The sequence below is a fragment of the Caretta caretta genome, chromosome 10 (assembly GCF_965140235.1).
Source record: "Caretta caretta isolate rCarCar2 chromosome 10, rCarCar1.hap1, whole genome shotgun sequence".
Taxonomy (NCBI): domain Eukaryota; kingdom Metazoa; phylum Chordata; order Testudines; family Cheloniidae; genus Caretta; species Caretta caretta.
Window position 1 is genome coordinate 83,252,318 of NC_134215.1, and position 12,419 is coordinate 83,264,736.

The following is a 12,419-nucleotide window of genomic DNA, read 5'->3' on the forward strand; positions in this document are numbered from 1 at the left end:
GTCACCCCACGTTATCAAAGCCCAGTTCACGCGCACCTTTTCCACATTCTTCGCTATTGTACGTGCAAACACTCCCCGGGCAGTTCATTTCGAGGGGATCCTTGTCCTTCCTGAGCGTTTGCAGTCACCCTGGTCGGCTCGCACCCCTAGAAGCAATTTGCAGTTGCCTGGAAATGCACCGCCAACCCCATTGCTAACCGACAGCACCCGCATACGATACACCTGAGCTCTGAGACCATGGGCTACATCCCCAAGAGCTGGTGCTTTTCAACCCCCTTCCGTTCTTTACTCCGCCGCCGGTGCCCGGGGAAAATGCACCGATCTGGCGGAGTTTGCAGGAACTTTTGGGTCTCCTTTGGCCTTCATCCGAAGGAAGGGCTCGGGCCGGGAGCGCACGGGGGCTGCGCCGCTGGGCCTGGGTCCATGCCAAGCGTTGGCAGGTCAGCACGGCGACTCCTGGAGCTGCCCTGGAAGCCTGGCTTCCAAGGTGGGTCCAATGCGCCTTCCCGGGGGCTGCCGCAGCCGCTCCCGCGCGGCTCTGGAGGGGGGTGCTGGTGAATGAAGGGGCGGGTCTTTCCCTCTCTGTGTCACCCGGCTCCCATCCTCCGGCGGCCGGCGGGCGCGCAGGGGCCCCAGCACAGCTCCCGGCGCGGCTGGCGGAACTCGGGGCGCCGCAGGCAGTACAGCAGAGGAAGGGGTCGGCGTGCACCGGGCAGCAGGCTGGCTCCCAGGGCAGGGCGCCCCAGAGGCGGGGGGCCTGGTTGGGCAGCCAGCGGAGGAAGAAGGCCAGCACCGCGATGGTGGGGGCCCGGGTGACCCGGGAGCCCCGGGGCCGGGCGCTGCCCAGCCGGCGTAGCAGCGGCCCAGGGTGGCCAGCGGCAGCACGAAGGCCAGCAGGACCTTCTGCAGGTGGTAGAGGGCCAGCCGGTGCCGGCCGTCGGGGAAGCGCAGCCGGCAGAGCTGCTCGCCGGGAGGAGAGGGCGGCGGGCAGGGTGGCCAGGCCGGCGGCGGCCCAGAGGAGCGCGCAGAGGCAGCGCACGGAGCGGGGGCGCCGCAGGGCGAGGCCAGAGAGCGGGAGCGGGCCACGCTGAGGGCGGTGAGGAAGAAGGCGCCGGCGCCCATGTCGAGCACGGTGGCGGAGAGCACCAGGCTGCAGAGCGGGCCCCCGCAGGGCCAGCCGAAGTCCAGCGCCGAGTCGGCGGCCCAGAAGGGCAGGGGCAGCGCGAACTGCAGGTCGGTGGCCGCCAGGTTGCGCACGGAGGCGTTGAGGCTGGAGCGGGGTTGCCCGCCGCGCCCAGGGCGCACACGCCCAGGTAGACGGCGGCGCTCAGGATCCGCTGCGCCGGGGGGCGCGGGCCGGCACCGCCAGCTCCTCCAGGGTGCGGAAGGTCGGACGCCCCCGGGCCGAGCCGTTCGGGCGACCCCCAGGCGCGTTGGCGGGGCCCCCTTCCAGCCAGGCCGCCCCGCCGCGGGCTGAGAACATGGCCCTGCCGGGGCTCTGGTGGGGGGCGCAGCCTAGACGGGCTGCAGCCGGGGTCGCCTCTGGGTCCCTCGCAGGGCCAGGGGGGAGTCCGGGAGCTGCCGGGGAGGGGGCGGTCGGCGCGCAAGGCTGGGCGCCGGGACCCGCAGCCAGGACTGAGGACCCCGGCTGTCTGGTGGCCGGCTTCGAGGCGCTTTTATCGGGGAAGCAGCCACGGGGGCGCCTCCCCTGGCCCCGGCGATTGTCCGCTGGTGCCTGGCCCCTGGCAAGGAGGGCGGGCTGGCCTGTCCCTCGCCGCCTGCGGCCGGAGGGGCCGCCAGCCCCGGGGTCGCACGGAGCTGTCCGCGGTGCTGAGCGCGGCTCATGGGCGGCTCTCCAGGGAGGCGTCTTGCCGCCCGGCTCGGGGGAGCCTAGGCCCGCTGCCGCACTTGGCTCATGGCTCGGCTCCTCCGACGGGTGAAGGGAGGTGAGAGTCTGCCAGCGCCGGGCTGGGGGGACCAGGGTGTAGGGCGCTGCCCTGGACTGGCGATGCGGCGGACCTGCCGCGTCCCCTGGCCCAGCCACTCCCGGGGCAGGGATCTTGTCAATGCGCTGCGCGTTGCGGGGCGGGTGCATGTGAGGCTGTTCCCTCTGCTCGCTGGGCTGGGGGCACCCGCTGGAGACCATCAGCAAGGGATTAAAACCCCCCTCCTGCGGGTCTGCTTCTCCCCTTCCCAGCGCAACCGTGGGTCACCCAGCGCCCCCGCCCGAGGCCACTTCCCGCCGGCTGGCGGAAAACAAACCCACCGGGCGGTTCCCAAAAGGGCCTGAGCCTCCCATTACCGCCGATGCAGCCCAGGTGCTGCTGGGTCACAGGGACAAGGGTCATACCTGTTACACACACAGAGAGACACACTCACAGGGACACACACTACGCCAATACATTGTCACACACACACAGAGACGGACACACCTACCTACATAGAATCATAGAATATCAGGGTTGGAAAGGACCTCAGGAGGTCATCTAGTCCAACCCCCTGCTCAAAAGCAGGACCAATCCCCAATTAAATCATCCCAGCCAGGGCTTTGTCAAGCCTGACCTTAAAAACTTCTAAGGAAGGAGATTCCACCACCTCCCAAGGCAACGCATTCCAGTGTTTCACCACCCTCTTAGTGAAAAAGTTTTTCCTAATATCCAACCTAAACCTCCCCCACTGCAACTTGAGACCATTACTCCTTGTCCTGTCCTCTTCTACCACTGAGAATAGTCTAGAACCATCCTCTCAGGTAGTTGAAAGCAGCTATCAAATCCCCCCTCATTCTTCTCTTCTGCAGACTAAACAATCCCAGCTCCCTCAGCCTCTCCTCATAAGTCATGTGTTCTAGACCCCTCATCATTTTTGTTGCCCTTTGCTGGACTCACTCCAATTTATCCACATCCTTCTTGTAGTGTGGGGCCCAAAACTGGACACAGTACTCCAGATGAGGCCTCACCAATGTCGAATAGAGGGGGACGATCACGTCCCTCGATCTGCTCGCTATGCCCCTACTTATACATCCCAAAATGCCATTGGCCTTCTTGGCAACAAGGGCACACTGCTGGCTCCTATCCAGCTTCTCGTCCACTGTCACCCCTAGGTCCTTTTCCACACACTCCCCCCAACGCAAGCTCTGTAGCCTGATCTATAGATTATATATTAATTACTTAGGCATTCCCCGGTATCCCGAGGAGGGTTGACAGGTTCTTGTCTCAAGACCAGGCCCAGTATTATTGAAATGACAGTGTAGTTAGGAAGCCGGTGGGCACAGGTGTACCATTCACACTATGGGAACTCTTCACTATTTACCCTTAGCACAACCACACTCACTTGTCTCAGGAAGGTGGCTAGTCATAATACAGAAAGTACTTCTGGACATCCGTGCTCACACCATCCCTTGCAGAACAACTTGCAATGCTACCCATTATCTTCCTTATCTTTGCTAGTGGCCGTCATTCTGGCCCCTCCCACGGACTACTTCTCTCTGTCCTACCCCCCTAGGCTGGGATACAACTTGTATAATGTGTTACACTGATGCCACTATGGCTAATGCATATTCAATAGGGATTTCCCCCTCCCCCATTTGTATTTCCTAAGTCTGCTAATGTTGAGGTGTCCTACTTTTTTAGGTTACAGAGTAACAGCCGTGTTAGTCTGTATTCGCAAAAAGAAAAGGAGGACTTGTGGCACCTTAGAGACTAACCAATTTATTTGAGCATGAGCTTTCGTGAGCTTTCATGCATCCGATGAAGTGAGCTGTAGCTCACGAAAGCTCATGCTCAAATAAATTGGTTAGTCTCTAAGGTGCCACAAGTCCTCCTTTTCTTTTTTAGGTTAGTATATTAATTATTTCAACTCATTATCATATAGGTCAGCTCATTGCCATGGCACGCTTTTGGTTGGATGTTCTTCCCAAAACCTGCTGTTAGCTCATGTTTCTGTAGTTGGCTGATGTCATTATGGAGAAAATTCCCCCATATGCTCTACTTCCAGTTCTCCAAAACTTAGGGGTGACTGTTGGGGCGTTTATCTGTGCCAAAGTTCATAGGCCGCAAGCCTCCTGCTAGCTGCTGAAGCCCATGTCTTACAGGATACAGGCCTGAAGTTTCCTTGTGGTACTGCTGAATATAATGAAGGTGGCATAATAAAGGCAAGGCAGTGAATATAGTAAAGGCAAGTTCACACCCACAAATGTTCACTCCCCCCAACACATGGTGTCTCACACACACACACACAAATGGGGACACACACTCCCCTGAACACATGGTTACACACAAAGGGACACCGTCACACACACACACACAGAATTTAAAATAAGGAAAAGTGTGTAAAGACAGACAATCCCACTGGTAACCCATCACTCAAAGGGGGTCCCAGTCCAATCCCCAGGCCAACCGCTTGCAGGGAAGGGCTGGCTGGGGACATGAAAGGTCTGGGGGGGAAGGGACTTTTCCCTTCACAGAACGAGCCTGTCCAGATTCTGGTGTTCCCCAGTTCTCCGGCTTTGCCATGGTGAACCCCTTTCTGTGAGAATGGATGGGTTATTGGAGAGACAGGCACTCAGAGGGCACAGTGCTTGACACTGACTGGCAAACAGAAGGCCAGCCCTGTCACTCCTCCACCTTGAGTGCATTCTTGGCCAACCTGATGAAACACCCAGGGGGCAAGATGGGTTGGATAGGACTCCAGGACATTGCTGTGCAAAAGAAAGAGGGGTCAAGGCTTTGAGGGCCCAGCTGTGGATGTGAAATGCACAGCTCCTTCCTCCCCCATCCTAAAGAATGGACGGGGTGGTAATATTGCTAGAGTAGCCTCTGCATAATGCACAGGCAGCCTACCGGGCTTCAAGCCGCTCTAAGCGAAGGTTAGCATGTAACAGGCACCGTTCCCCACCAGGAACCATCCCTTTGCCAACCCTCCTCCTCCAAGGGTGCTTTCTCTTTATTTTGTGTATTTAGTTTGATACTGATTTCAAATATGTGTTATTAAAAAACAAAAAAAACTCAAATACATCTCAGGTAAGAGTTTGATCTAGCTATCCTGCAATCAGAAGATGGAGTGGAAATGGTGGTTTCTAGATTATTGTTCTGTATCAGCATTGTTCATATCTAGTTCTATGAGACTAAGACCCTACCACAAGCTTCAAAGAGATCTGAGATCTCTCCTCACCTCTGCACATGTCGTCAATGTCAGGCTAACCAACAGCCAGGACAGGCTTTTGAAGCCAGCATGAGATCCATTTGTTTCCTCATGCAAAATTATAACAAACAGCACATATTTCCTCCTCGCTGCTTGTTAAATTTTGCTTTGTAAAGCAACTGGATGGCAGCAGTAATGGGGATGCCTGCTTGCAGTTGCACTAGATTTCCCTGATGAGATCATATCATGCTCCTGTGTAAGAGAAAATCCAAAGGAGATCTTTAAATATCAATGTAATTTGCATGGTGAGACAAAAGTTTACAGTTGCTACTAATGTTTCTTATCATAGATTAAATACTATGGTAACTGGTCATAAATACCATAGGTGGCTAGATAGTTAGCTAGAGAGAGCATTGTATAATCCTGGGGGAATTCTGCACCAAAAATATTCAAAATTCTGTGCACAATGTTTTAAAATTCTGTGTATTTTGTCAAAACACCACAATATAATCATGCCAGTTTCAATTATTTTGGTAATTTATTTCAAAATACAAGCATCTCTGTAGCAATATAGACAACAAAAAAAGATTAGTTACTAGGCATATTAATGCAGAACGTTGAGTAAAAATTCATTTAAACTATGATACAGAAACATATTTCCTGCACCCGTCAGAAGCAGTGCAAAGTCTTGGGGGAGTCGGGGGTAACAGAGGAGCTGAGGGAACAAGTCTGGGAGTGAACTTGGAGGGTTGTTGGGTGTGGGTGGGAGAAGTATGCAACAGATTTGGTGGTGGGGGGGGGATTATTAGGGAGTTGTGGAGCCTCCCCCATGCAGACCCAGGCTGACCCCTAGCCTCTCCCATTCAGTCAGGCACATCTGCCCAGTCCTCGTGTGTCCCTGCAGGCCCCTACCCCGTCCCCAGGTGTTCCTGCACCCCTCTACACCCTGTCTCCATGTGGCCCTGCAGCCCCAACCCACTCATCCCCTGGATCAGTGATGTCACCCCACTAGCCCCTGAGCCCATGCCCCACTCTGTCCCCCTCCCTAGCCCTTCTGAACCACGGTCTGACTCTCCAGCAACCCAGCGTGACCTGCTCTGTCCATCGGGTGCCTCCTCCCCTGACCCCACTGTGAGGAATACCGCCCCTCCACCAGCTGACTGCCCTCTCTTCTGATGCCACAGCAGCTGCTGGGGAGCAAAAGGTGTAACTGCAGCGCCTCTCTAGTGGAATCTATATTCTGCAGAGAAAAAAAAAATCTGTGGGGGACATGGATTCTGTGCACATGCTGTGGTGCAGAATTCCCCCAGAAATGATTGTAAAATATGCATTTTCTGTATTGTGAATGAGGTGGGAAGGGAGATATCCTGGTAAAAATAAATTGTTCATAAAAGTTGTTGTCAAATCTATGACAAAGCATACCTGTTAAAGGCAATTTTAATTAACCTTCAGCCACTCCACTCTGAGCAGTTTTCCCAGCCTATGCAAAGCTAGGCCTGCTCAAAACTGGGATAAGCAACATCTGACTAGAACCCAGGTGCTATAGACAGTGGTGTTAGTAATTCATTTGATTAGAATGCTTCCTACTGCATCAGCTCTGACCCAATATCCCAACCTGGTTTTGTTAGAAGACACAGGAGGGACTGTCCTGCTGGAGATGCTGCATTATGGATGAATGATAAAAGCAAGTGCCTGGCCATTAAATCACCCATCTCACTTTCTGCAAAGTAGGGGTGTGTACCCAGCAAATTTCAACAGAAATAAATATATTCTGCCTAATTTAAATTCCTTCTGCAGTTCACTGAAGTTATTCTGCACTTGCACACCCCAAAAAACAGCTGTGTAGTCTCTCTGAGAAAGGGCAGCTGTCCTCCTCTAGTCCAGAAACAGCACATTTCCGTAGCAGTGATTTATGGCCAAAATTTTCAAAAGAACTCAGCACACACAACTGTGGCCAGATTTTTTTTTTTTAAAGAGTTCAGCATTCTAGGTGTGTTGAACTCTTCTGAACAACTGGTCACAACGGGAGCTCCTGGGGCGGGGTGGGGCGCGATTATTCTGGAAAATGTGGTCCTTATTTAGATGTCTAAATGGGATCTGAGCTCTTGAAAATCTGGGCCATAGAGATCAATCCTTCCCAATGCTAAATACCATCTGTGAAGGGCAAAGCACCCTCAACTTCCACTGATCTAGGTCCCATTGCCTGATTCATTCATAGTCTGTAAAAGGCGGAAAGCCTACCTGATAAAAGACTATCTAAACTGAACCTGTAGCCATGTGTGGAGCTGCCTCAGATTGGGCTCTTTACCAAAAAAGAAGCACACTATTCTTTCAAATATTACAAAAGCAGTGAAAGAGCTCTCACATGTAACATAACTGGAGCATACCCACGTCTATCTAGATATTGCTAGGGTGGCCATCTCTCCGTTAGCTTTTTGGACACAAATGATTCATCTTATAAGGTTAAAATGATTGTAAATGGACATCTGTGAAATCAGGCCAATTTATTTAAACAAATGTCTAATTATCCAACTGTTTATGGCTAAACTTTTATCAGTTTTGTTGTAAAAATCTCTCCTTGTCGTTCCTTCCCCGCCCCCCCCCCCCCGGGACCTTTTCACACATTTCAGTCATCAGCCAAATAAAGACCCAAACCAGCACAAAGGAAAAAAAGAGTAGCACAAAGAGACAAGTTTATGGGAAAGCTACTGGACATCTAATACAGTTTAGAAATGTGACCCAGGTTTCAGAAATGCCGCCTCCCCCCCCCCCCCCAAGAGATAGCCAAATATATAGTTTGAATGTCTAAGGGAATAATTATTTCCACATTTTTAGCATGACTGGCTTGTAAAATATCAGTGACACTCAGGCAGCATTGCTTTACTTGAGATAAATTATATATTATTATTTTATCTTATACCTAAGCATCTGTTGATCAGCCTTAAACAGACCGTGATTGTTTGGTTCCCCCACCAGGTGTCATGCTCACTGTAAAATACAGTACCTTAAAATGTGATCAATATTATTTTCAAAACAATATTCCTGAAAATCAGAAAGGCAAAAGGGGACTAATTCTGCTCTCAGATACATACCCAACCCCAGTGTAACCAAAAATAGGTCCTTTAAAGTAAGCAGAGTGACTGCATTTAGCCTGGGGTAGCTGAACAAAATTTGGCCAAAGTGTAGCAAACATTTCGAATGTGCTTCAAAACGTTCATAAATCTTTTTCTTTAAGGAAACATGAAACAGTGGCTGGATTTTCAGAATTGCCCAGCACAGATCTAATTCTGCCCTCACTGAAGCCAGAGTTGGGCCAAAGTTAAGTGCTCTAAAAAAATCTCATCCATTGTGTTTTTGCAGCGATTCCCATTTGCTGGAACATCAGCTATTGGGGTGAAATTCACCCATGGGCAGAGGACCAGAACATCTGATTCAATAAGTTAATTCATAACAGATGGAATCTGTCAGACTCAGAGTCCTGCTGCTTCACCTGACCACTGACTTTGCCCCTGTCCCCTACTCCAGTCCATTTAGCCCAGTATCATAGAATATCAGGGTTGGAAGGGACCTCAGGAGGTCATCTAGTCCAACCCCCTGCTCAAAGCAGGACCAATCCCCAATTTTTGCCCCAGATCCCTAAATGGTCCCCTCAAGGATTGAGCTCACAAGCCTGGGTTTAGCAGGCCAATGCTCAAACCACTGAGCTATCCCTCCTCCCAAAACTTAGTTAACAAGAGTGCAGAAACGGTCTGTAGTTGGTAAAGTTTCTTCCTGTTAAGTTAGAGGATGCATTTAGCTTGCTAAGTTTGATTTGGGATGTCAGTTTTTTGCCTGCTGAGGGTTTGTGTTAGTGCTGCTTAAGCAAGAGTTACCTTACCAGTGTCCTGTCTTCCAACAGCGGCCAAGGCCAGGTGCCCCGGAGGGAATGAACAGAGCAGGGAATCACCACGTGATCCATCCCATCACCCATTCCCAGCTTCTGGCAACTTTAACAATACATAACGCAAAGACTAACTCAACTGTGCTTAGCAAGACCAATAGGTCTGGCAATGAAGTACTTCCTTAAAAAGCATCTGTGGGTCTAAGAGAACAAAAACTTAACATCCTGTTTTCATGAGAATCTTGCATTTAAAAAAAAAAAAAAAAAAGCACAAATAACCCTCCAGCATGTACTTCTCTGAAACCAGACTCTCATTTTTGCCATTCATTAAATCTCTTCCCTTTCCTCCCTATTCAGAGCTTGCCTGGTGATGAATGTCAGCAACGAAGGAGGGATGCAGTCAGCAAAATGAAATAGGATAATCCTGCTAAATTACAATAATTGAATGTATTTAATAAAGATGTATCATTTCCTGCACTCCAAGTGCTGTGCTGAAGCAGAGGTTTAAATAAAAAAATACTTAGCAAGGCAGAGCCTAGGATCATATTCTCCTTCAGCCATTTCTAACCTGGGAGCATTTATTCTGAGGGCTGTATCATGGGTCTTATTCTATACAGAGAATGTGCATGCAGGTTGCAGAGCACAGTCACCCCAGGGCACTCCCTGCTAGCCACACATGGTACTGCCTCAGTTTCCTTCCCCAGGCTGGGTCTCTTCAGCTCTCCACACACCTCTCTGTGCGGGAGATGGGGCTCTGCTCACCAGGCACGGCATAGACAAACTCAATTCCTTTTAGGGTAGCAGAAATCCAACTAAAAAGTCCCAACAAACAAACAGCTCTTCTGCCCTCGAAGGGCTTTTCTTCATCCCACTTTCAGGGCTCTGTTCTCACCCCTTTCTGGGCTACCTTTGAGAGTCCCCAGTCTGGCTACCTGGCTGGCTACCTGGAGTACCATTTTCAGCCCCTGCTGGGCTTGTTCCATGTACCCTTCCCTGCTCCGTTATAGAACCCCAGATCTACAGGAGCACTCAGCTGACTCCTGCAGACCCTGACTCAGAGCCTTTCACAGGCATCTACCTCCTCTCTGTGATTCAAACCCCCACCTGAGTTCACTTAGCTCTTTCATAAGGCCCAGGTGTCCATTCATGTATCTGCTGACCCTCCTTAATCCCACCCCCTCAGGCTGGAAAGCAGTTAATTCATGGCATAGGCACGGCTGGCCCCAGCTCCCCTTAAAGGGACTAGGGACCATGTGAGCATGGTACACAGGAAAATGTAGCCCTATGTGCCTTATGTACAACATACAATTAGGGTGACCAGACAGCAAATGTGAAAAATCAGGACAGGGGTGGGGGGCAATAGGAGCCTATATAAGAAAAAGACCCCCAAATCAGGACTGTACCTATAAAATCGGGACATCTGGTCACCCTACATACAATTATTATGTGAGGAGGGGGAGAAAAAACGTACTCCAGTAAATGTCCAGACCTTGTCCCAAGTGCTAGAGCTCAGTGGAGACACCGCTTTGTTGCATGCTGCTGCCCAAGCTTTCAAAGCGAAAGTTCACCAGGGTCAATGGCTCCTCAGGTGACATCGCGAAGGCACGTCAGTTTCACGGCCAGTGGTGCACAGGGAGCGAGAGGGCCAGCATCACATTTGACTGCCTTTGGCTGCCCTAACCCCATGGCTCGGGCACCCATTTTGCAGCTGGGTGAACTGAAGGTGGCCTGTCAGTGAGAGATCCAACGAGACTCAGACCAGTGACCTTCAGGATTGTAGTTGAGTGCCTTCACCATGCACCATGGCACCTCTGTTTCACACTGTAAATAAATATCTTTGTTGCACTATTATTTGAGGAGTTGGGATAAGTATTAATTAAATCAGTACCTATAGAAATTCCAGCTGCTGAGCAGCCTTCTGTAGGACAAAGGAGTAAGGAAGGGTGGTTCTGTGATTAAAGGCCAGGTCTAAGAATTAGGAAATCAATGTCCTATTCCCATCTCCACTGCAGACCCTGGGCACTTAACTTCCCTGTGCCTCAGTTACCCCCACTTGTACAATGGGGATAACAACACTATTTCTCTAACCTCTGTTCAAGTCCTAAACCTGTGCAAATAAGGTGAGTGAATAGCAAGTGTGAAAAATTGGGATAGGGTGGTGGAGGGTACTAGGTGCCCATATAAAACAAAGCCCCGAATATCGGGACTGTCCCTGCTGGAACAGCTTCCTGCGGTTATCATCAATAATAAAACGGCCCATTTTTGACCCACGTGGCTAGTCAGAGTTGGGGGGCCTGGGAGCAGAAATCAGTGATTGTCAGGTATTTCTTGGATGCAGCTTTATTTATTTACTAGGACTGTACAAAGTCATGTGTCTCCGAATGCAGAAGGGATCAAATAGCAGGAAACAGCTTCTTTTGCTCACAGCCCCTAAAGCATTCTCTTCAGGCTTCACCCCTGATCCCAAAACTTCTCCCCAGGTTTCTTCCGCAGTCAGACACCATGCTTACAGCTGCTCCTTCTGCCTGTCTGTCCCCCAATCTGCTCTGCATTTGTGTGTGTTCTCCCTTCCCTCAGACACCCCACCCCCTTACCCAAAACAACAAATAGCAAAAGTCCTCTGCCTGCTCATTCCAAAAACTCCTAGGTGCACTCACAACCCCTTTTTGTCTGAGGGGTAGGGGTGCCTTGTGATTAATGTATCCAGTTACGTTAATTGAAGGGTGCGTCCACATCCAGTCTCAAAGATGTCTGTGATCTAAGCAGTCACCAGCACACAGCATAGCAATAAGAATACAGGGGAGCATACAGCAGGCCACCACTGAGATCAAGGCCCTGTTGTGCAAGGCGCTGTACATATGCATAGTAAGATGTAGTCTCTGCCCCAAAGAGTTTACCCCCTAGATTGCCAAAACAAACAGTACGGGCAACTTGCCCTGGTCACACACCTAGAGAATCTGCTGCACAGGGGGAGTTGATCTCACACCTCCTGAGTGCCAGTCTGATATTGCTATGGGTCCCAGCCTTGGGACAGGATAAGGGGTTCATCCCACTCCCAGAAATAAGATCCAATACTTTCAGACCCTGTAACAGACATTGCTCCACCTTCCCCCCACACTGGTGGAGGAAGAGAAGCTGGTTAGTATTATTTAAATTAATGCTAGCTTTATTTCTAAAATCTCATTTCTGGCGACCTTGAGCCAGCAGCGCCGGACTTCCTGGAGAATGTCAGAATTAGACCAGCAGGCTGTACTGGGCAGTGGGCAGATGGGCACAAGTTAGAGCAGATTTGGGGCTACTCTAACTGACAATGTGGCATCTAGTCTATAGCTACTCCCCGACTCTGGATGGCCCCTCAAAGATGCCCTCCCCCTCCTGCCCTGTGCAAAACATAGCTCCG

General features: G+C 51.0%; 1 long non-coding RNA gene across 1 annotated transcript; it reads left to right on the plus strand.

Annotated features, from left to right (window-relative positions):
* The first annotated feature begins 629 nt into the window (after window positions 1-629).
* Window positions 630-9,547, plus strand: LOC125644140 (uncharacterized). The gene is made up of 2 exons (XR_007358911.2): window positions 630-1,233; window positions 9,377-9,547. It is a non-coding gene; the product is annotated as an uncharacterized LOC125644140 (long non-coding RNA).
* Window positions 9,548-12,419: the final 2,872 nt, after the last annotated feature.